The 21,748-nt window shown below is 57.0% G+C and overlaps 3 non-coding genes and 1 pseudogene across 3 annotated transcripts; 1 reads left to right on the forward strand and 3 right to left on the reverse strand.

Moving 5' to 3' along the window:
• Window positions 1-4,719: 4,719 nt before the first annotated feature.
• Window positions 4,720-4,925, forward strand: LOC129470894 (uncharacterized; annotated as a pseudogene).
• A 2,463-nt stretch (window positions 4,926-7,388) lies between these two features.
• On the reverse strand, window positions 7,389-7,579 carry LOC129470897 (U2 spliceosomal RNA). Its single transcript, XR_008653414.2, has one exon. It is a non-coding gene; the product is annotated as a U2 spliceosomal RNA (small nuclear RNA).
• Window positions 7,580-13,490: 5,911 nt separating this feature from the next.
• On the reverse strand, window positions 13,491-13,681 carry LOC129470909 (U2 spliceosomal RNA). The gene has a single exon (XR_008653426.2). It is a non-coding gene; the product is annotated as a U2 spliceosomal RNA (small nuclear RNA).
• A 5,908-nt stretch (window positions 13,682-19,589) lies between these two features.
• LOC129470903 (U2 spliceosomal RNA) lies at window positions 19,590-19,780 on the reverse strand. Its single transcript, XR_008653420.2, has one exon. It is a non-coding gene; the product is annotated as a U2 spliceosomal RNA (small nuclear RNA).
• Between the last annotated feature and the right edge of the window lie 1,968 nt (window positions 19,781-21,748).

The raw sequence follows: 21,748 nt of genomic DNA on the forward strand, positions 1-21,748 counted from the left end.
CAGCAGGCTGGAGGAGTCGCCATCTTGGCAGGGATCATTGACCCTGATCTATCGTCGGGAGGAGGAAGAGCTGATCTTATGCAGGGAGGGCAGGTGGACTATGTGTGGCCTCTGGTGATCTGTTTGGGTGCCAGGTGTTACTCCCAGGGCCACCTGTAACTGTGACTGTGCAGCAACCGGGACTTGAGAAGGGCCTGGCCACGGGGGGCTTAGGCCCCTCGGGGATGAGAGTTTGGTTCCCGGTACCCAGGGAAACCACCGGCATCGGCAGAGGTGATAGCTGAGGAGGAGCGGGGATTTGGAGGAGAGACACAGGATGAGTACCGGGGGCAGCCCCGTGATCAGCAACTGCTGCAAGAGGGGCTGTTGGTTCGACTCACTCGTCTTCGGCGGCTCTATGCGGTACTGAAGGGCAGAAGACAGAAGGTACGAAAACCACAAAAATTAGCCGGGCGTGGTGCTGCGCGTCAATAATCCCAGCTACTCGGGAGGCTGAGACAGGAGAATCGCTTGAACCCGGGAGGCGGAAGTTTCAGCGAGCCGAGATCACGCCACTGCAGTCCAACCTGAGGGTCCGAGCGAGACCCTTATCTCAGAAAATAAAGACAGAATGAAAGAGGCCGGCGCGGTGGCTCACGCCTGTAATCCCGGCGCTTTGGGAGGCCGAGGCGGGCGGATCGCCTGAGGTGAGGAGCTCGAGACCAGCCTGGCCGACATGGCGAAACCCCCCTAAAAATACAAAAATTAGCCGGGCGTGGTGGCCTACGCCTGTAATCCCAGCTACCCGAGAAGCTGAGGCAGGAGAATCGCTGGAACCCGGGAGGTAGAGGCTGCCGTGAGCCGAGATCGCGCCTCTGCACTCCAGCCTGGGTGACAGAGCAAGAGTTTGTCTCAAAAAAAAAAAAAAAAAAAAAAAGCCTGGGTGAGCGGTGGCTCAAGCCTGTAATCGCAACACTTTGGGAGGCGGCAGCTGGGCAGATCACCAGAGGTCGGGTGTTGGAGACCAGCCCGACCAACATGGAGAAACCCCGTCTGTACGAAGAACACAAACTTAGCCGGGCGTGGTGGCACACACCTGTAGTCCCAGCTGCTCGGGAGGCTGAGGCAGGAGAATCGCTTGAACCCGGGAGGCGGAAGTTTCAGCGAGCCGAGATCACGCCACTGCAGTCCAACCTGAGGGTCCGAGCGAGACCCTTATCTCAGAAAATAAAGACAGAATGAAAGAGGCCGGCGCGGTGGCTCACGCCTGTAATCCCGGCGCTTTGGGAGGCCGAGGCGGGCGGATCGCCTGAGGTGAGGAGCTCGAGACCAGCCTGGCCGACATGGCGAAACCCCCCTAAAAATACAAAAATTAGCCGGGCGTGGTGGCCTACGCCTGTAATCCCAGCTACCCGAGAAGCTGAGGCAGGAGAATCGCTGGAACCCGGGAGGTAGAGGCTGCCGTGAGCCGAGATCGCGCCTCTGCACTCCAGCCTGGGTGACAGAGCAAGAGTTTGTCTCAAAAAAAAAAAAAAAAAAAAAGCCTGGGTGAGCGGTGGCTCAAGCCTGTAATCGCAACACTTTGGGAGGCGGCAGCTGGGCAGATCACCAGAGGTCGGGTGTTGGAGACCAGCCCGACCAACATGGAGAAACCCCGTCTGTACGAAGAACACAAACTTAGCCGGGCGTGGTGGCACACACCTGTAGTCCCAGCTGCTCGGGAGGCTGAGGCAGGAGAATCGCTTGAACCCGGGAGGCGGAGGTTGCAGAGAGCCTAGATCGCGCCATTGGACTCCAGGCTGGGAAACGAGAGCGGAAACTCCGTCTCAAAAAAAAAAAAAAAAAAATTTGTGAGAATTTTACTGACACTGCCGTCAAAACCTCATGTGTATTTCACACTTACAGCACAGCTCCATTAGAACTGACGACATTTCCAGGGCTCCCTAGATACCCGTGGCTAGCGGCTGCCACACTACACCGTGCTGGGCGGTAGAATGGGGATGAGAAGACACGACGGCGGAGATCGGGATGGCGTGAAGGGAGGGAAACACTCGCCCGCAGGAAGAAAATAAAATAGCAAGGGGGCACCGAAAGACTCAGTAGTCCACATGAATGTCTTGATTATCTTGTAGCTGAGATAATGTGGGCTCCAGCTCTACGGGGTCTGTGGGTTTTCTCTTCGTGTGTGCGGAGACGGAGACGAGAGACCGTAGAGATAAAGAGAGAAGACAAAGAGATAGGAAGAAAGACAGCTGGGCCCGGGGGACCACTGCCACCAAAGCGCGGAGACAGGTAGTGGCCCGGGATGCCTGGAGGCGCTGCTGTTCATTGTATTCAAGGCAAGGGGGCAGGGTAAGGAGTGTCAGTCATCTCAGATGATGGATAGGTCACGCGAGTCACGTGTCCACTGGACAGGGGGCCTTTCCCTTTGTGGTAGCCGAGGTGGAGAGGGAGGACAGCAGACGTCAGCGTTTCTTCCACGCACTTATCAGAAAGATCAAAGACTCTGGTACTTTCACTAATTCTGCTACTGCTCTCTTCTAAGAACTTAAAAGGGGGAGCCAGGTGTACAGGCGGAACATGAAAGCGACCAAGGAGGGTGACCCCTGAAGCCCACAGCATCACAGGGAGACGTTGAGGCCTCCGGATGACTGCGGGAAGGCCTGTCCAACGTCAGGCCTCCCTCGAGAGGTGGTGGAGCAGAGTGTTCTCTATCTCCCCTGGAGAGAGGGAGATTCCCCTTCCCGGTCTGCTAAGTAACGGGTGCCTTCCCAGGCACTGGCGCCACCGCTAGACCAAGGTCTCCTAAGTAACCAGGGCCTTCGCAGGCAACTGGCATTACCGCTAGGCCAAGGAGCCCTCAAGCGGCCCTTCTCTGGGCGTGAATGAGGGCTCACACTCTTGTCTTCTGGTCACCTCTCACTGTGGCCCTTCAGCTCCTAACTCTGTGTGGCCCGGTTTTCCCTAGGTAAGCATAATAGAACGGAGATTATTATGGTAATAGAACAAAGAGTAATGCTACAAACTAATGACTAAGAATAGTCAGATGTAATCATATCCGTATCCTATCTCTAGTAGAACTTTTCTTATTCTAATTATTTTTCTTTATTATACTGGAACAGCTTGTGCCTTCGGGCTCTTGCCTCGGCACCCGGGTGGCTTGCCGCCCACAAGGTAAGATATATTGCGTTGAACTATAAGTTATGTTGATTGCTGAATGGTTTAGGGCGGGGGTGGGGTGGGGCACCCCCTGAAATTCTGCCCTGGAGGAGTGGCCTCACCCTAACCCTGGCCGTGGCTAATATTAAGGCCCACCACTCAGGGCGGTGGAGTGAAATGAATTTTCGAGGCAATGCGCGGAAAGCCCTCGGCCCTCCGCTGAAGCTGCCTTAGGAAGGAGGAAGGGAGAGGGAAATGCTGACCCCGCAGGCGGCAGTCTGTGCCTCGGAGAGAAACTTTGTCCCAACCTTGCTGGGGGCCTTGACGCCCATCTTGCCCCAAGAGCACCCCGGCAGTCACCCCTGCCCTCTGGGGTCCTGCCACCCCGAGCCCGACCTTCCCCCTTTTCCCCCCGCGCCGGGCCGATAGCCTCCTAACTGCGTCTTCTCTGTTGCGGTCTGTCGTGCTCATCACGTTTGCGTCGTTTCCTCGCTCCGCAAACGTCGCCTGAGCGCCTTCCACACGCCAGGCGCCAGACTCGCGGCGGGGAAACAGGGAGAAGCACTGAGGAGGGGTCCCAGCCCTCAGTGATGGGATTTCAGAGCGGGAGATAAAGGATTGCCCAGAAGGGTGGTGAGTGGAATAGCTGATATAAACAACGGGGGTGCGATGAAATACACAGGAGGGCTGCTAGTCACATAGGGGGCGGGTGCCGAGGGCCCTAGACTAAGGGAGGCTTCCTGGACGGGTGACACCCAGGCGGAGTCCTGACGACCTGCGTCAGAAGTAGCCAGGCCAGGAGGAGGTGAAAGGAATCCACGTCCCGAGCAGAGAGGCAGCTTGCCCTACACAGCACAGGACACGGTCCGTGCACAGGAGCCCCAGGAGACGCAGGCACGGGGGCTGGGGAGAATCCTTGCTGGGCCCTCGCCGTCCACGCGCCGCCTCCCTCTGCCGGGTGTCTGGTGCCAGCCTCCTGCCTGGCAGAGGAACTCCAGCCCCTGCTCCCGGAAGCCCCTCCAGGCCTTCGGCTTCCCTGACTCGGCATAGGGCCCCTCGTCCCCTCGGGTACGGGGCCGGTCTCCCCGCCCGCTCGCGGCGAAGCAGAGGCCCAGCGCAGCCCGCGCTCCTGCCCTGGGGCCTCCTCTTTCTCCAGGAAAACGTGGACCGCTCTCCGCCGACAGGTCTCTTCCACAGACCCCTCTCGCCTTCGCCCCCAGTCTCTTCCGGTTGTGTCTTTTGGCTGGCTGGATAGAAACGAGGAAGTCGCCCCCCGGCGGAGCCGCGGCTCCGCCAGGCAGAGGCGGCCCCGGGGGCGGAGTCAAGCGCGGAGGCCACGTCCTCCGTGAAGGGGCGGGGCATGCAAATTCGGAATGAAAGCCCGGGAACGCCGGAAGAAGCACGGGTGTAAGATTTCCCTTTTCAAAGGCGGAGAATAAGAAATCAGCCCGAGTGTGTGAGGGCGTCAATGGTGCCGTGGACGAGACAGAGGGAATGGGGCGAGGAGCGAGGCTGGGGCTCTCACCGCGACTTGAATGTGGATGAGAGTGGGACGGCGACGGCGGGCGCGGAGGCGCCCGCATCGCTTCTCGGCCTTTTGGCTAAGATCAAGTGTAGTATCTGTTCTTATCAGTTTAATATCTGATACGTCCTCTATCCGAGGACAATATATTAAATGGATTTTTGGAGCAGGGAGATGGAATAGGAGCTTGCTCCGTCCACTCCACGCATCGACCTGGTATTGCAGTACCTGGTATTGCAGTACCTCCAGGAACGGTGCACCCCCTCGGGGGATACAACGTTGTTTCCTAAAAGTAGAGAGAGGAAGAGACGTGAGAGGCATCAGAGATGAACCTGCGGGGTGGCTGTGGCTTGCACGTCCGGTGCCCGTGACACGCTGACACGCCGGCTTGGCTTAAGCGCTCCTTGAAGTACCGTGAGGACGGTAGGCTTTTGCGGCAGGCACACTTCCGTTTCCACTGTGACTACTGCGCTTTGGGAAGGCCACGAGTGACCTACTCCTTTGGAGGTCCTTAGATCTCAGCTTGACAGTCGAGTGGGTGTCGTCTGGTGGTGGTGGTGGTGTTGGTGGTGGTGACCTTTTAAAGGAATGGGATCCACCCGGAATTGAACTTCTTCTCTCTCTCTCTCTCTTTCTGTCTCTCTCTCCCCCCCTGCTTTCCCCCGCTCTCTCTTTTCGTTTCCCCCACCCCCTCCCAAGTTATGGGGTACATGTGCAGGACGTGCAGGTTTGGAACATAGGTACACGTGTGCCACGGTGCTTTGCTGCAGCTATCCACCAGTCATCTAGGTTTGAAGCCCCGCATGCGTTGGCCATTTGTCCTAATGCTCTCTCTCTCCCCTTGCCCCCCACGCGCCGTCAGGGCCCGCTGTGTGATGTTCCCCTCCCTGTGTCCATGTGTTCTCACTCACTGTTGAACTCCCACTTAGGAGTGAGAACATGCGGTGTTTGGTTTTCGCTTCCTGTGTCAGTTTGCTGAGAATGAGGCCTTCCAGCATGTTCCTGCAGAGGGCATGAACTCATCCTTTTTGATGGCTGCGTCAAATAAATAAAGAAACATAAGAATAAAGGCTCTGTCACCCAGGCTGGAGTGCAGTGGTGCAATCACTGCTCACTGCAGCATCCGCCTCCCAGCGTCCACCCATCCTCCCGCCTCAGCCTCTGGAATAGCTGGGGTACAGATACGCGCCAGCGCAAACGGGTTTTCGCTAGGTTGCCTGGGCTCTTTCTTTCTTTGTCTTTGTTTGTTTGTCTGTTTTTTGTTTGTTTGTTTGTTTGTTTCGAGACGGGGCTCTGGCTCTGTCGCCGGGGCTGCAGTGCAATGGCGTGATGTCACCTCACTGCGGCCTTCTGGGCTCCAGCGATCCTCCCACTGTGCCCGGCCTGAAGGCAGCCTTTAGAGAAAGAAGCAGGGGGAGTTCTTCGGAGGACAGACAGGATCTCTGGGGTTTGGAAAGGGTGAGAGACTGGGTCAGCGAAAGGGACATTCCGATCTTTTTGCTGGGATGCAACGTATAGATACAGGCACGAGACCCAAAAGAGCCGGCAGAGATTTGTCATCATGGTTGCAAGGCAACTGCCGGTGGCTGATCCCGTAAAGGATACACGTACCTAGAACGGAGCCTAAAGATGCATCAAGCATGAAGGGTGGAGCCACGATGCTTGGACTCGAGTTTCTGCTCCTGTGCGTTCCGTGACAAATGGCTTATACTACCTGCACCTCAGTTTTTTCCTGGGCAAAAAAGGAAGCTTGTTGCCGGTGCGTTGGCACCTGCCTTAAAGTGCCAGCTACTCAGCGGGCTGAAGAGGAAGAAGTTCCTACTAGGAAGACACACGGACACGTATGTTTACTGCAGCACTATTTACAATAGCAAAGACTTGGAACCAACTCGAATGCCCATCAATGATAGGCTGGATAAAGAAAATGTGGCACGTATACACCATGGAATTACTACGCAGCCATCAAAAAGGATGAGTTCATGCCCTCTGCAGGAACATGCTGGAAGGCCTCATTCTCAGCAAACTGACACAGGAAGCGAAAACCAAACACCGCATGTTCTCACTCCTAAGTGGGAGTTCAACAGTGAGTGAGAACACATGGACACAGGGAGGGGAACATCACACAGCGGGCCCTGACGGCGCGTGGGGGGCAAGGGGAGAGAGAGAGCATTAGGACAAATGGCCAACGCATGCGGGGCTTCAAACCTAGATGACTGGTGGATAGCTGCAGCAAAGCACCGTGGCACACGTGTACCTATGTTCCAAACCTGCACGTCCTGCACATGTACCCCATAACTTGGGAGGGGGTGGGGGAAACGAAAAGAGAGAGCGGGGGAAAGCAGGGGGGGAGAGAGAGACAGAAAGAGAGAGAGAGAGAGAAGAAGTTCAATTCCGGGTGGATCCCATTCCTTTAAAAGGTCACCACCACCAACACCACCACCACCACCAGACGACACCCACTCGACTGTCAAGCTGAGATCTAAGGACCTCCAAAGGAGTAGGTCACTCGTGGCCTTCCCAAAGCGCAGTAGTCACAGTGGAAACGGAAGTGTGCCTGCCGCAAAAGCCTACCGTCCTCACGGTACTTCAAGGAGCGCTTAAGCCAAGCCGGCGTGTCAGCGTGTCACGGGCACCGGACGTGCAAGCCACAGCCACCCCGCAGGTTCATCTCTGTGCCTCTCACGTCTCTTCCTCTCTCTACTTTTAGGAAACAACGTTGTATCCCCCGAGGGGGTGCACCGTTCCTGGAGGTACTGCAATACCAGGTCGATGCGTGGAGTGGACGGAGCAAGCTCCTATTCCATCTCCCTGCTCCAAAAATCCATTTAATATATTGTCCTCGGATAGAGGACGTATCAGATATTAAACTGATAAGAACAGATACTACACTTGATCTTAGCCAAAAGGCCGAGAAGCGATGCGGGCGCCTCCGCGCCCGCCGTCGCCGTCCCACTCTCATCCACATTCAAGTCGCGGTGAGAGCCCCAGCCTCGCTCCTCGCCCCATTCCCTCTGTCTCGTCCACGGCACCATTGACGCCCTCACACACTCGGGCTGATTTCTTATTCTCCGCCTTTGAAAAGGGAAATCTTACACCCGTGCTTCTTCCGGCGTTCCCGGGCTTTCATTCCGAATTTGCATGCCCCGCCCCTTCACGGAGGACGTGGCCTCCGCGCTTGACTCCGCCCCCGGGGCCGCCTCTGCCTGGCGGAGCCGCGGCTCCGCCGGGGGGCGACTTCCTCGTTTCTATCCAGCCAGCCAAAAGACACAACCGGAAGAGACTGGGGGCGAAGGCGAGAGGGGTCTGTGGAAGAGACCTGTCGGCGGAGAGCGGTCCACGTTTTCCTGGAGAAAGAGGAGGCCCCAGGGCAGGAGCGCGGGCTGCGCTGGGCCTCTGCTTCGCCGCGAGCGGGCGGGGAGACCGGCCCCGTACCCGAGGGGACGAGGGGCCCTATGCCGAGTCAGGGAAGCCGAAGGCCTGGAGGGGCTTCCGGGAGCAGGGGCTGGAGTTCCTCTGCCAGGCAGGAGGCTGGCACCAGACACCCGGCAGAGGGAGGCGGCGCGTGGACGGCGAGGGCCCAGCAAGGATTCTCCCCAGCCCCCGTGCCTGCGTCTCCTGGGGCTCCTGTGCACGGACCGTGTCCTGTGCTGTGTAGGGCAAGCTGCCTCTCTGCTCGGGACGTGGATTCCTTTCACCTCCTCCTGGCCTGGCTACTTCTGACGCAGGTCGTCAGGACTCCGCCTGGGTGTCACCCGTCCAGGAAGCCTCCCTTAGTCTAGGGCCCTCGGCACCCGCCCCCTATGTGACTAGCAGCCCTCCTGTGTATTTCATCGCACCCCCGTTGTTTATATCAGCTATTCCACTCACCACCCTTCTGGGCAATCCTTTATCTCCCGCTCTGAAATCCCATCACTGAGGGCTGGGACCCCTCCTCAGTGCTTCTCCCTGTTTCCCCGCCGCGAGTCTGGCGCCTGGCGTGTGGAAGGCGCCCAGGCGACGTTTGCGGAGCGAGGAAACGACGCAAACGTGATGAGCACGACAGACCGCAACAGAGAAGACGCAGTTAGGAGGCTATCGGCCCGGCGCGGGGGGAAAAGGGGGAAGGTCGGGCTCGGGGTGGCAGGACCCCAGAGGGCAGGGGTGACTGCCGGGGTGCTCTTGGGGCAAGATGGGCGTCAAGGCCCCCAGCAAGGTTGGGACAAAGTTTCTCTCCGAGGCACAGACTGCCGCCTGCGGGGTCAGCATTTCCCTCTCCCTTCCTCCTTCCTAAGGCAGCTTCAGCGGAGGGCCGAGGGCTTTCCGCGCATTGCCTCGAAAATTCATTTCACTCCACCGCCCTGAGTGGTGGGCCTTAATATTAGCCACGGCCAGGGTTAGGGTGAGGCCACTCCTCCAGGGCAGAATTTCAGGGGGTGCCCCACCCCACCCCCGCCCTAAACCATTCAGCAATCAACATAACTTATAGTTCAACGCAATATATCTTACCTTGTGGGCGGCAAGCCACCCGGGTGCCGAGGCAAGAGCCCGAAGGCACAAGCTGTTCCAGTATAATAAAGAAAAATAATTAGAATAAGAAAAGTTCTACTAGAGATAGGATACGGATATGATTACATCTGACTATTCTTAGTCATTAGTTTGTAGCATTACTCTTTGTTCTATTACCATAATAATCTCCGTTCTATTATGCTTACCTAGGGAAAACCGGGCCACACAGAGTTAGGAGCTGAAGGGCCACAGTGAGAGGTGACCAGAAGACAAGAGTGTGAGCCCTCATTCACGCCCAGAGAAGGGCCGCTTGAGGGCTCCTTGGCCTAGCGGTAATGCCAGTTGCCTGCGAAGGCCCTGGTTACTTAGGAGACCTTGGTCTAGCGGTGGCGCCAGTGCCTGGGAAGGCACCCGTTACTTAGCAGACCGGGAAGGGGAATCTCCCTCTCTCCAGGGGAGATAGAGAACACTCTGCTCCACCACCTCTCGAGGGAGGCCTGACATTGGACAGGCCTTCCCGCAGTCATCCGGAGGCCTCAACGTCTCCCTGTGATGCTGTGGGCTTCAGGGGTCACCCTCCTTGGTCGCTTTCATGTTCCGCCTGTACACCTGGCTCCCCCTTTTAAGTTCTTAGAAGAGAGCAGTAGCAGAATTAGTGAAAGTACCAGAGTCTTTGATCTTTCTGATAAGTGCGTGGAAGAAACGCTGACGTCTGCTGTCCTCCCTCTCCACCTCGGCTACCACAAAGGGAAAGGCCCCCTGTCCAGTGGACACGTGACTCGCGTGACCTATCCATCATCTGAGATGACTGACACTCCTTACCCTGCCCCCTTGCCTTGAATACAATGAACAGCAGCGCCTCCAGGCATCCCGGGCCACTACCTGTCTCCGCGCTTTGGTGGCAGTGGTCCCCCGGGCCCAGCTGTCTTTCTTCCTATCTCTTTGCCTTCTCTCTTTATCTCTACGGTCTCTCGTCTCCGTCTCCGCACACACGAAGAGAAAACCCACAGACCCCGTAGAGCTGGAGCCCACATTATCTCAGCTACAAGATAATCAAGACATTCATGTGGACTACTGAGTCTTTCGGTGCCCCCTTGCTATTTTATTTTCTTCCTGCGGGCGAGTGTTTCCCTCCCTTCACGCCATCCCGATCTCCGCCGTCGTGTCTTCTCATCCCCATTCTACCGCCCAGCACGGTGTAGTGTGGCAGCCGCTAGCCACGGGTATCTAGGGAGCCCTGGAAATGTCGTCAGTTCTAATGGAGCTGTGCTGTAAGTGTGAAATACACATGAGGTTTTGACGGCAGTGTCAGTAAAATTCTCACAAATTTTTTTTTTTTTTTTTTTGAGACGGAGTTTCCGCTCTCGTTTCCCAGCCTGGAGTCCAATGGCGCGATCTAGGCTCTCTGCAACCTCCGCCTCCCGAGTTCAAGCGATTCTCCTGCCTCAGCCTCCCGAGCAGCTGGGACTACAGGTGTGTGCCACCACGCCCGGCTAAGTTTGTGTTCTTCGTACAGACGGGGTTTCTCCATGTTGGTCGGGCTGGTCTCCAACACCCGACCTCTGGTGATCTGCCCAGCTGCCGCCTCCCAAAGTGTTGCGATTACAGGCTTGAGCCACCGCTCACCCAGGCTTTTTTTTTTTTTTTTTTTTTTTGAGACAAACTCTTGCTCTGTCACCCAGGCTGGAGTGCAGAGGCGCGATCTCGGCTCACGGCAGCCTCTACCTCCCGGGTTCCAGCGATTCTCCTGCCTCAGCTTCTCGGGTAGCTGGGATTACAGGCGTAGGCCACCACGCCCGGCTAATTTTTGTATTTTTAGGGGGGTTTCGCCATGTCGGCCAGGCTGGTCTCGAGCTCCTCACCTCAGGCGATCCGCCCGCCTCGGCCTCCCAAAGCGCCGGGATTACAGGCGTGAGCCACCGCGCCGGCCTCTTTCATTCTGTCTTTATTTTCTGAGATAAGGGTCTCGCTCGGACCCTCAGGTTGGACTGCAGTGGCGTGATCTCGGCTCGCTGAAACTTCCGCCTCCCGGGTTCAAGCGATTCTCCTGTCTCAGCCTCCCGAGTAGCTGGGATTATTGACGCGCAGCACCACGCCCGGCTAATTTTTGTGGTTTTCGTACCTTCTGTCTTCTGCCCTTCAGTACCGCATAGAGCCGCCGAAGACGAGTGAGTCGAACCAACAGCCCCTCTTGCAGCAGTTGCTGATCACGGGGCTGCCCCCGGTACTCATCCTGTGTCTCTCCTCCAAATCCCCGCTCCTCCTCAGCTATCACCTCTGCCGATGCCGGTGGTTTCCCTGGGTACCGGGAACCAAACTCTCATCCCCGAGGGGCCTAAGCCCCCCGTGGCCAGGCCCTTCTCAAGTCACGGTTGCTGCACAGTCACAGTTACAGGTGGCCCTGGGAGTAACACCTGGCACCCAAACAGATCACCAGAGGCCACACATAGTCCACCTGCCCTCCCTGCATAAGATCAGCTCTTCCTCCTCCCGACGATAGATCAGGGTCAATGATCCCTGCCAAGATGGCGACTCCTCCAGCCTGCTGGTCCAACCTTCAAGCAACAGCTGTGGCGGCCACAGCTGTTGCTTGAAGGCTTGAAGTTCAATGGGACCCTCTCCCGCTTTCTACAAACTGGTTCCTTTATTCTTATGTTTCTTTATTTATTTGGGACGGGCTCCGGCTCTGTCACCCAGGCTGGAGTGCAGTGGTGCAATCACTGCTCACTGCAGCATCCGCCTCCCAGCGTCCACCCATCCTCCCGCCTCAGCCTCTGGAATAGCTGGGGTACAGATACGCGCCAGCGCAAACGGGTTTTCGCTAGGTTGCCTGGGCTCTTTCTTTCTTTGTCTTTGTTTGTTTGTCTGTTTTTTGTTTGTTTGTTTGTTTGTTTGTTTCGAGACGGGGCTCTGGCTCTGTCGCCGGGGCTGCAGTGCAATGGCGTGATGTCACCTCACTGCGGCCTTCTGGGCTCCAGCGATCCTCCCACTGTGCCCGGCCTGAAGGCAGCCTTTAGAGAAAGAAGCAGGGGGAGTTCTTCGGAGGACAGACAGGATCTCTGGGGTTTGGAAAGGGTGAGAGACTGGGTCAGCGAAAGGGACATTCCGATCTTTTTGCTGGGATGCAACGTATAGATACAGGCACGAGACCCAAAAGAGCCGGCAGAGATTTGTCATCATGGTTGCAAGGCAACTGCCGGTGGCTGATCCCGTAAAGGATACACGTACCTAGAACGGAGCCTAAAGATGCATCAAGCATGAAGGGTGGAGCCACGATGCTTGGACTCGAGTTTCTGCTCCTGTGCGTTCCGTGACAAATGGCTTATACTACCTGCACCTCAGTTTTTTCCTGGGCAAAAAAGGAAGCTTGTTGCCGGTGCGTTGGCACCTGCCTTAAAGTGCCAGCTACTCAGCGGGCTGAAGAGGAAGAAGTTCCTACTAGGAAGACACACGGACACGTATGTTTACTGCAGCACTATTTACAATAGCAAAGACTTGGAACCAACTCGAATGCCCATCAATGATAGGCTGGATAAAGAAAATGTGGCACGTATACACCATGGAATTACTACGCAGCCATCAAAAAGGATGAGTTCATGCCCTCTGCAGGAACATGCTGGAAGGCCTCATTCTCAGCAAACTGACACAGGAAGCGAAAACCAAACACCGCATGTTCTCACTCCTAAGTGGGAGTTCAACAGTGAGTGAGAACACATGGACACAGGGAGGGGAACATCACACAGCGGGCCCTGACGGCGCGTGGGGGGCAAGGGGAGAGAGAGAGCATTAGGACAAATGGCCAACGCATGCGGGGCTTCAAACCTAGATGACTGGTGGATAGCTGCAGCAAAGCACCGTGGCACACGTGTACCTATGTTCCAAACCTGCACGTCCTGCACATGTACCCCATAACTTGGGAGGGGGTGGGGGAAACGAAAAGAGAGAGCGGGGGAAAGCAGGGGGGGAGAGAGAGACAGAAAGAGAGAGAGAGAGAGAAGAAGTTCAATTCCGGGTGGATCCCATTCCTTTAAAAGGTCACCACCACCAACACCACCACCACCACCAGACGACACCCACTCGACTGTCAAGCTGAGATCTAAGGACCTCCAAAGGAGTAGGTCACTCGTGGCCTTCCCAAAGCGCAGTAGTCACAGTGGAAACGGAAGTGTGCCTGCCGCAAAAGCCTACCGTCCTCACGGTACTTCAAGGAGCGCTTAAGCCAAGCCGGCGTGTCAGCGTGTCACGGGCACCGGACGTGCAAGCCACAGCCACCCCGCAGGTTCATCTCTGTGCCTCTCACGTCTCTTCCTCTCTCTACTTTTAGGAAACAACGTTGTATCCCCCGAGGGGGTGCACCGTTCCTGGAGGTACTGCAATACCAGGTCGATGCGTGGAGTGGACGGAGCAAGCTCCTATTCCATCTCCCTGCTCCAAAAATCCATTTAATATATTGTCCTCGGATAGAGGACGTATCAGATATTAAACTGATAAGAACAGATACTACACTTGATCTTAGCCAAAAGGCCGAGAAGCGATGCGGGCGCCTCCGCGCCCGCCGTCGCCGTCCCACTCTCATCCACATTCAAGTCGCGGTGAGAGCCCCAGCCTCGCTCCTCGCCCCATTCCCTCTGTCTCGTCCACGGCACCATTGACGCCCTCACACACTCGGGCTGATTTCTTATTCTCCGCCTTTGAAAAGGGAAATCTTACACCCGTGCTTCTTCCGGCGTTCCCGGGCTTTCATTCCGAATTTGCATGCCCCGCCCCTTCACGGAGGACGTGGCCTCCGCGCTTGACTCCGCCCCCGGGGCCGCCTCTGCCTGGCGGAGCCGCGGCTCCGCCGGGGGGCGACTTCCTCGTTTCTATCCAGCCAGCCAAAAGACACAACCGGAAGAGACTGGGGGCGAAGGCGAGAGGGGTCTGTGGAAGAGACCTGTCGGCGGAGAGCGGTCCACGTTTTCCTGGAGAAAGAGGAGGCCCCAGGGCAGGAGCGCGGGCTGCGCTGGGCCTCTGCTTCGCCGCGAGCGGGCGGGGAGACCGGCCCCGTACCCGAGGGGACGAGGGGCCCTATGCCGAGTCAGGGAAGCCGAAGGCCTGGAGGGGCTTCCGGGAGCAGGGGCTGGAGTTCCTCTGCCAGGCAGGAGGCTGGCACCAGACACCCGGCAGAGGGAGGCGGCGCGTGGACGGCGAGGGCCCAGCAAGGATTCTCCCCAGCCCCCGTGCCTGCGTCTCCTGGGGCTCCTGTGCACGGACCGTGTCCTGTGCTGTGTAGGGCAAGCTGCCTCTCTGCTCGGGACGTGGATTCCTTTCACCTCCTCCTGGCCTGGCTACTTCTGACGCAGGTCGTCAGGACTCCGCCTGGGTGTCACCCGTCCAGGAAGCCTCCCTTAGTCTAGGGCCCTCGGCACCCGCCCCCTATGTGACTAGCAGCCCTCCTGTGTATTTCATCGCACCCCCGTTGTTTATATCAGCTATTCCACTCACCACCCTTCTGGGCAATCCTTTATCTCCCGCTCTGAAATCCCATCACTGAGGGCTGGGACCCCTCCTCAGTGCTTCTCCCTGTTTCCCCGCCGCGAGTCTGGCGCCTGGCGTGTGGAAGGCGCCCAGGCGACGTTTGCGGAGCGAGGAAACGACGCAAACGTGATGAGCACGACAGACCGCAACAGAGAAGACGCAGTTAGGAGGCTATCGGCCCGGCGCGGGGGGAAAAGGGGGAAGGTCGGGCTCGGGGTGGCAGGACCCCAGAGGGCAGGGGTGACTGCCGGGGTGCTCTTGGGGCAAGATGGGCGTCAAGGCCCCCAGCAAGGTTGGGACAAAGTTTCTCTCCGAGGCACAGACTGCCGCCTGCGGGGTCAGCATTTCCCTCTCCCTTCCTCCTTCCTAAGGCAGCTTCAGCGGAGGGCCGAGGGCTTTCCGCGCATTGCCTCGAAAATTCATTTCACTCCACCGCCCTGAGTGGTGGGCCTTAATATTAGCCACGGCCAGGGTTAGGGTGAGGCCACTCCTCCAGGGCAGAATTTCAGGGGGTGCCCCACCCCACCCCCGCCCTAAACCATTCAGCAATCAACATAACTTATAGTTCAACGCAATATATCTTACCTTGTGGGCGGCAAGCCACCCGGGTGCCGAGGCAAGAGCCCGAAGGCACAAGCTGTTCCAGTATAATAAAGAAAAATAATTAGAATAAGAAAAGTTCTACTAGAGATAGGATACGGATATGATTACATCTGACTATTCTTAGTCATTAGTTTGTAGCATTACTCTTTGTTCTATTACCATAATAATCTCCGTTCTATTATGCTTACCTAGGGAAAACCGGGCCACACAGAGTTAGGAGCTGAAGGGCCACAGTGAGAGGTGACCAGAAGACAAGAGTGTGAGCCCTCATTCACGCCCAGAGAAGGGCCGCTTGAGGGCTCCTTGGCCTAGCGGTAATGCCAGTTGCCTGCGAAGGCCCTGGTTACTTAGGAGACCTTGGTCTAGCGGTGGCGCCAGTGCCTGGGAAGGCACCCGTTACTTAGCAGACCGGGAAGGGGAATCTCCCTCTCTCCAGGGGAGATAGAGAACACTCTGCTCCACCACCTCTCGAGGGAGGCCTGACATTGGACAGGCCTTCCCGCAGTCATCCGGAGGCCTCAACGTCTCCCTGTGATGCTGTGGGCTTCAGGGGTCACCCTCCTTGGTCGCTTTCATGTTCCGCCTGTACACCTGGCTCCCCCTTTTAAGTTCTTAGAAGAGAGCAGTAGCAGAATTAGTGAAAGTACCAGAGTCTTTGATCTTTCTGATAAGTGCGTGGAAGAAACGCTGACGTCTGCTGTCCTCCCTCTCCACCTCGGCTACCACAAAGGGAAAGGCCCCCTGTCCAGTGGACACGTGACTCGCGTGACCTATCCATCATCTGAGATGACTGACACTCCTTACCCTGCCCCCTTGCCTTGAATACAATGAACAGCAGCGCCTCCAGGCATCCCGGGCCACTACCTGTCTCCGCGCTTTGGTGGCAGTGGTCCCCCGGGCCCAGCTGTCTTTCTTCCTATCTCTTTGTCTTCTCTCTTTATCTCTACGGTCTCTCGTCTCCGTCTCCGCACACACGAAGAGAAAACCCACAGACCCCGTAGAGCTGGAGCCCACATTATCTCAGCTACAAGATAATCAAGACATTCATGTGGACTACTGAGTCTTTCGGTGCCCCCTTGCTATTTTATTTTCTTCCTGCGGGCGAGTGTTTCCCTCCCTTCACGCCATCCCGATCTCCGCCGTCGTGTCTTCTCATCCCCATTCTACCGCCCAGCACGGTGTAGTGTGGCAGCCGCTAGCCACGGGTATCTAGGGAGCCCTGGAAATGTCGTCAGTTCTAATGGAGCTGTGCTGTAAGTGTGAAATACACATGAGGTTTTGACGGCAGTGTCAGTAAAATTCTCACAAATTTTTTTTTTTTTTTTTTTGAGACGGAGTTTCCGCTCTCGTTTCCCAGCCTGGAGTCCAATGGCGCGATCTAGGCTCTCTGCAACCTCCGCCTCCCGAGTTCAAGCGATTCTCCTGCCTCAGCCTCCCGAGCAGCTGGGACTACAGGTGTGTGCCACCACGCCCGGCTAAGTTTGTGTTCTTCGTACAGACGGGGTTTCTCCATGTTGGTCGGGCTGGTCTCCAACACCCGACCTCTGGTGATCTGCCCAGCTGCCGCCTCCCAAAGTGTTGCGATTACAGGCTTGAGCCACCGCTCACCCAGGCTTTTTTTTTTTTTTTTTTTTTTTTGAGACAAACTCTTGCTCTGTCACCCAGGCTGGAGTGCAGAGGCGCGATCTCGGCTCACGGCAGCCTCTACCTCCCGGGTTCCAGCGATTCTCCTGCCTCAGCTTCTCGGGTAGCTGGGATTACAGGCGTAGGCCACCACGCCCGGCTAATTTTTGTATTTTTAGGGGGGTTTCGCCATGTCGGCCAGGCTGGTCTCGAGCTCCTCACCTCAGGCGATCCGCCCGCCTCGGCCTCCCAAAGCGCCGGGATTACAGGCGTGAGCCACCGCGCCGGCCTCTTTCATTCTGTCTTTATTTTCTGAGATAAGGGTCTCGCTCGGACCCTCAGGTTGGACTGCAGTGGCGTGATCTCGGCTCGCTGAAACTTCCGCCTCCCGGGTTCAAGCGATTCTCCTGTCTCAGCCTCCCGAGTAGCTGGGATTATTGACGTGCAGCACCACGCCCGGCTAATTTTTGTGGTTTTCGTACCTTCTGTCTTCTGCCCTTCAGTACCGCATAGAGCCGCCGAAGACGAGTGAGTCGAACCAACAGCCCCTCTTGCAGCAGTTGCTGATCACGGGGCTGCCCCCGGTACTCATCCTGTGTCTCTCCTCCAAATCCCCGCTCCTCCTCAGCTATCACCTCTGCCGATGCCGGTGGTTTCCCTGGGTACCGGGAACCAAACTCTCATCCCCGAGGGGCCTAAGCCCCCCGTGGCCAGGCCCTTCTCAAGTCACGGTTGCTGCACAGTCACAGTTACAGGTGGCCCTGGGAGTAACACCTGGCACCCAAACAGATCACCAGAGGCCACACATAGTCCACCTGCCCTCCCTGCATAAGATCAGCTCTTCCTCCTCCCGACGATAGATCAGGGTCAATGATCCCTGCCAAGATGGCGACTCCTCCAGCCTGCTGGTCCAACCTTCAAGCAACAGCTGTGGCGGCCACAGCTGTTGCTTGAAGGCTTGAAGTTCAATGGGACCCTCTCCCGCTTTCTACAAACTGGTTCCTTTATTCTTATGTTTCTTTATTTATTTGGGACGGGCTCCGGCTCTGTCACCCAGGCTGGAGTGCAGTGGTGCAATCACTGCTCACTGCAGCATCCGCCTCCCAGCGTCCACCCATCCTCCCGCCTCAGCCTCTGGAATAGCTGGGGTACAGATACGCGCCAGCGCAAACGGGTTTTCGCTAGGTTGCCTGGGCTCTTTCTTTCTTTGTCTTTGTTTGTTTGTCTGTTTTTTGTTTGTTTGTTTGTTTGTTTCGAGACGGGGCTCTGGCTCTGTCGCCGGGGCTGCAGTGCAATGGCGTGATGTCACCTCACTGCGGCCTTCTGGGCTCCAGCGATCCTCCCACTGTGCCCGGCCTGAAGGCAGCCTTTAGAGAAAGAAGCAGGGGGAGTTCTTCGGAGGACAGACAGGATCTCTGGGGTTTGGAAAGGGTGAGAGACTGGGTCAGCGAAAGGGACATTCCGATCTTTTTGCTGGGATGCAACGTATAGATACAGGCACGAGACCCAAAAGAGCCGGCAGAGATTTGTCATCATGGTTGCAAGGCAACTGCCGGTGGCTGATCCCGTAAAGGATACACGTACCTAGAACGGAGCCTAAAGATGCATCAAGCATGAAGGGTGGAGCCACGATGCTTGGACTCGAGTTTCTGCTCCTGTGCGTTCCGTGACAAATGGCTTATACTACCTGCACCTCAGTTTTTTCCTGGGCAAAAAAGGAAGCTTGTTGCCGGTGCGTTGGCACCTGCCTTAAAGTGCCAGCTACTCAGCGGGCTGAAGAGGAAGAAGTTCCTACTAGGAAGACACACGGACACGTATGTTTACTGCAGCACTATTTACAATAGCAAAGACTTGGAACCAACTCGAATGCCCATCAATGATAGGCTGGATAAAGAAAATGTGGCACGTATACACCATGGAATTACTACGCAGCCATCAAAAAGGATGAGTTCATGCCCTCTGCAGGAACATGCTGGAAGGCCTCATTCTCAGCAAACTGACACAGGAAGCGAAAACCAAACACCGCATGTTCTCACTCCTAAGTGGGAGTTCAACAGTGAGTGAGAACACATGGACACAGGGAGGGGAACATCACACAGCGGGCCCTGACGGCGCGTGGGGGGCAAGGGGAGAGAGAGAGCATTAGGACAAATGGCCAACGCATGCGGGGCTTCAAACCTAGATGACTGGTGGATAGCTGCAGCAAAGCACCGTGGCACACGTGTACCTATGTTCCAAACCTGCACGTCCTGCACATGTACCCCATAACTTGGGAGGGGGTGGGGGAAACGAAAAGAGAGAGCGGGGGAAAGCAGGGGGGGAGAGAGAGACAGAAAGAGAGAGAGAGAGAGAAGAAGTTCAATTCCGGGTGGATCCCATTCCTTTAAAAGGTCACCACCACCAACACCACCACCACCACCAGACGACACCCACTCGACTGTCAAGCTGAGATCTAAGGACCTCCAAAGGAGTAGGTCACTCGTGGCCTTCCCAAAGCGCAGTAGTCACAGTGGAAACGGAAGTGTGCCTGCCGCAAAAGCCTACCGTCCTCACGGTACTTCAAGGAGCGCTTAAGCCAAGCCGGCGTGTCAGCGTGTCACGGGCACCGGACGTGCAAGCCACAGCCACCCCGCAGGTTCATCTCTGTGCCTCTCACGTCTCTTCCTCTCTCTACTTTTAGGAAACAACGTTGTATCCCCCGAGGGGGTGCACCGTTCCTGGAGGTACTGCAATACCAGGTCGATGCGTGGAGTGGACGGAGCAAGCTCCTATTCCATCTCCCTGCTCCAAAAATCCATTTAATATATTGTCCTCGGATAGAGGACGTATCAGATATTAAACTGATAAGAACAGATACTACACTTGATCTTAGCCAAAAGGCCGAGAAGCGATGCGGGCGCCTCCGCGCCCGCCGTCGCCGTCCCACTCTCATCCACATTCAAGTCGCGGTGAGAGCCCCAGCCTCGCTCCTCGCCCCATTCCCTCTGTCTCGTCCACGGCACCATTGACGCCCTCACACACTCGGGCTGATTTCTTATTCTCCGCCTTTGAAAAGGGAAATCTTACACCCGTGCTTCTTCCGGCGTTCCCGGGCTTTCATTCCGAATTTGCATGCCCCGCCCCTTCACGGAGGACGTGGCCTCCGCGCTTGACTCCGCCCCCGGGGCCGCCTCTGCCTGGCGGAGCCGCGGCTCCGCCGGGGGGCGACTTCCTCGTTTCTATCCAGCCAGCCAAAAGACACAACCGGAAGAGACTGGGGGCGAAGGCGAGAGGGGTCTGTGGAAGAGACCTGTCGGCGGAGAGCGGTCCACGTTTTCCTGGAGAAAGAGGAGGCCCCAGGGCAGGAGCGCGGGCTGCGCTGGGCCTCTGCTTCGCCGCGAGCGGGCGGGGAGACCGGCCCCGTACCCGAGGGGACGAGGGGCCCTATGCCGAGTCAGGGAAGCCGAAGGCCTGGAGGGGCTTCCGGGAGCAGGGGCTGGAGTTCCTCTGCCAGGCAGGAGGCTGGCACCAGACACCCGGCAGAGGGAGGCGGCGCGTGGACGGCGAGGGCCCAGCAAGGATTCTCCCCAGCCCCCGTGCCTGCGTCTCCTGGGGCTCCTGTGCACGGACCGTGTCCTGTGCTGTGTAGGGCAAGCTGCCTCTCTGCTCGGGACGTGGATTCCTTTCACCTCCTCCTGGCCTGGCTACTTCTGACGCAGGTCGTCAGGACTCCGCCTGGGTGTCACCCGTCCAGGAAGCCTCCCTTAGTCTAGGGCCCTCGGCACCCGCCCCCTATGTGACTAGCAGCCCTCCTGTGTATTTCATCGCACCCCCGTTGTTTATATCAGCTATTCCACTCACCACCCTTCTGGGCAATCCTTTATCTCCCGCTCTGAAATCCCATCACTGAGGGCTGGGACCCCTCCTCAGTGCTTCTCCCTGTTTCCCCGCCGCGAGTCTGGCGCCTGGCGTGTGGAAGGCGCCCAGGCGACGTTTGCGGAGCGAGGAAACGACGCAAACGTGATGAGCACGACAGACCGCAACAGAGAAGACGCAGTTAGGAGGCTATCGGCCCGGCGCGGGGGGAAAAGGGGGAAGGTCGGGCTCGGGGTGGCAGGACCCCAGAGGGCAGGGGTGACTGCCGGGGTGCTCTTGGGGCAAGATGGGCGTCAAGGCCCCCAGCAAGGTTGGGACAAAGTTTCTCTCCGAGGCACAGACTGCCGCCTGCGGGGTCAGCATTTCCCTCTCCCTTCCTCCTTCCTAAGGCAGCTTCAGCGGAGGGCCGAGGGCTTTCCGCGCATTGCCTCGAAAATTCATTTCACTCCACCGCCCTGAGTGGTGGGCCTTAATATTAGCCACGGCCAGGGTTAGGGTGAGGCCACTCCTCCAGGGCAGAATTTCAGGGGGTGCCCCACCCCACCCCCGCCCTAAACCATTCAGCAATCAACATAACTTATAGTTCAACGCAATATATCTTACCTTGTGGGCGGCAAGCCACCCGGGTGCCGAGGCAAGAGCCCGAAGGCACAAGCTGTTCCAGTATAATAAAGAAAAATAATTAGAATAAGAAAAGTTCTACTAGAGATAGGATACGGATATGATTACATCTGACTATTCTTAGTCATTAGTTTGTAGCATTACTCTTTGTTCTATTACCATAATAATCTCCGTTCTATTATGCTTACCTAGGGAAAACCGGGCCACACAGAGTTAGGAGCTGAAGGGCCACAGTGAGAGGTGACCAGAAGACAAGAGTGTGAGCCCTCATTCACGCCCAGAGAAGGGCCGCTTGAGGGCTCCTTGGCCTAGCGGTAATGCCAGTTGCCTGCGAAGGCCCTGGTTACTTAGGAGACCTTGGTCTAGCGGTGGCGCCAGTGCCTG

The sequence above is a fragment of the Symphalangus syndactylus genome, chromosome 20 (assembly GCF_028878055.3).
Source record: "Symphalangus syndactylus isolate Jambi chromosome 20, NHGRI_mSymSyn1-v2.1_pri, whole genome shotgun sequence".
Taxonomy (NCBI): Eukaryota; Metazoa; Chordata; class Mammalia; order Primates; family Hylobatidae; genus Symphalangus; species Symphalangus syndactylus.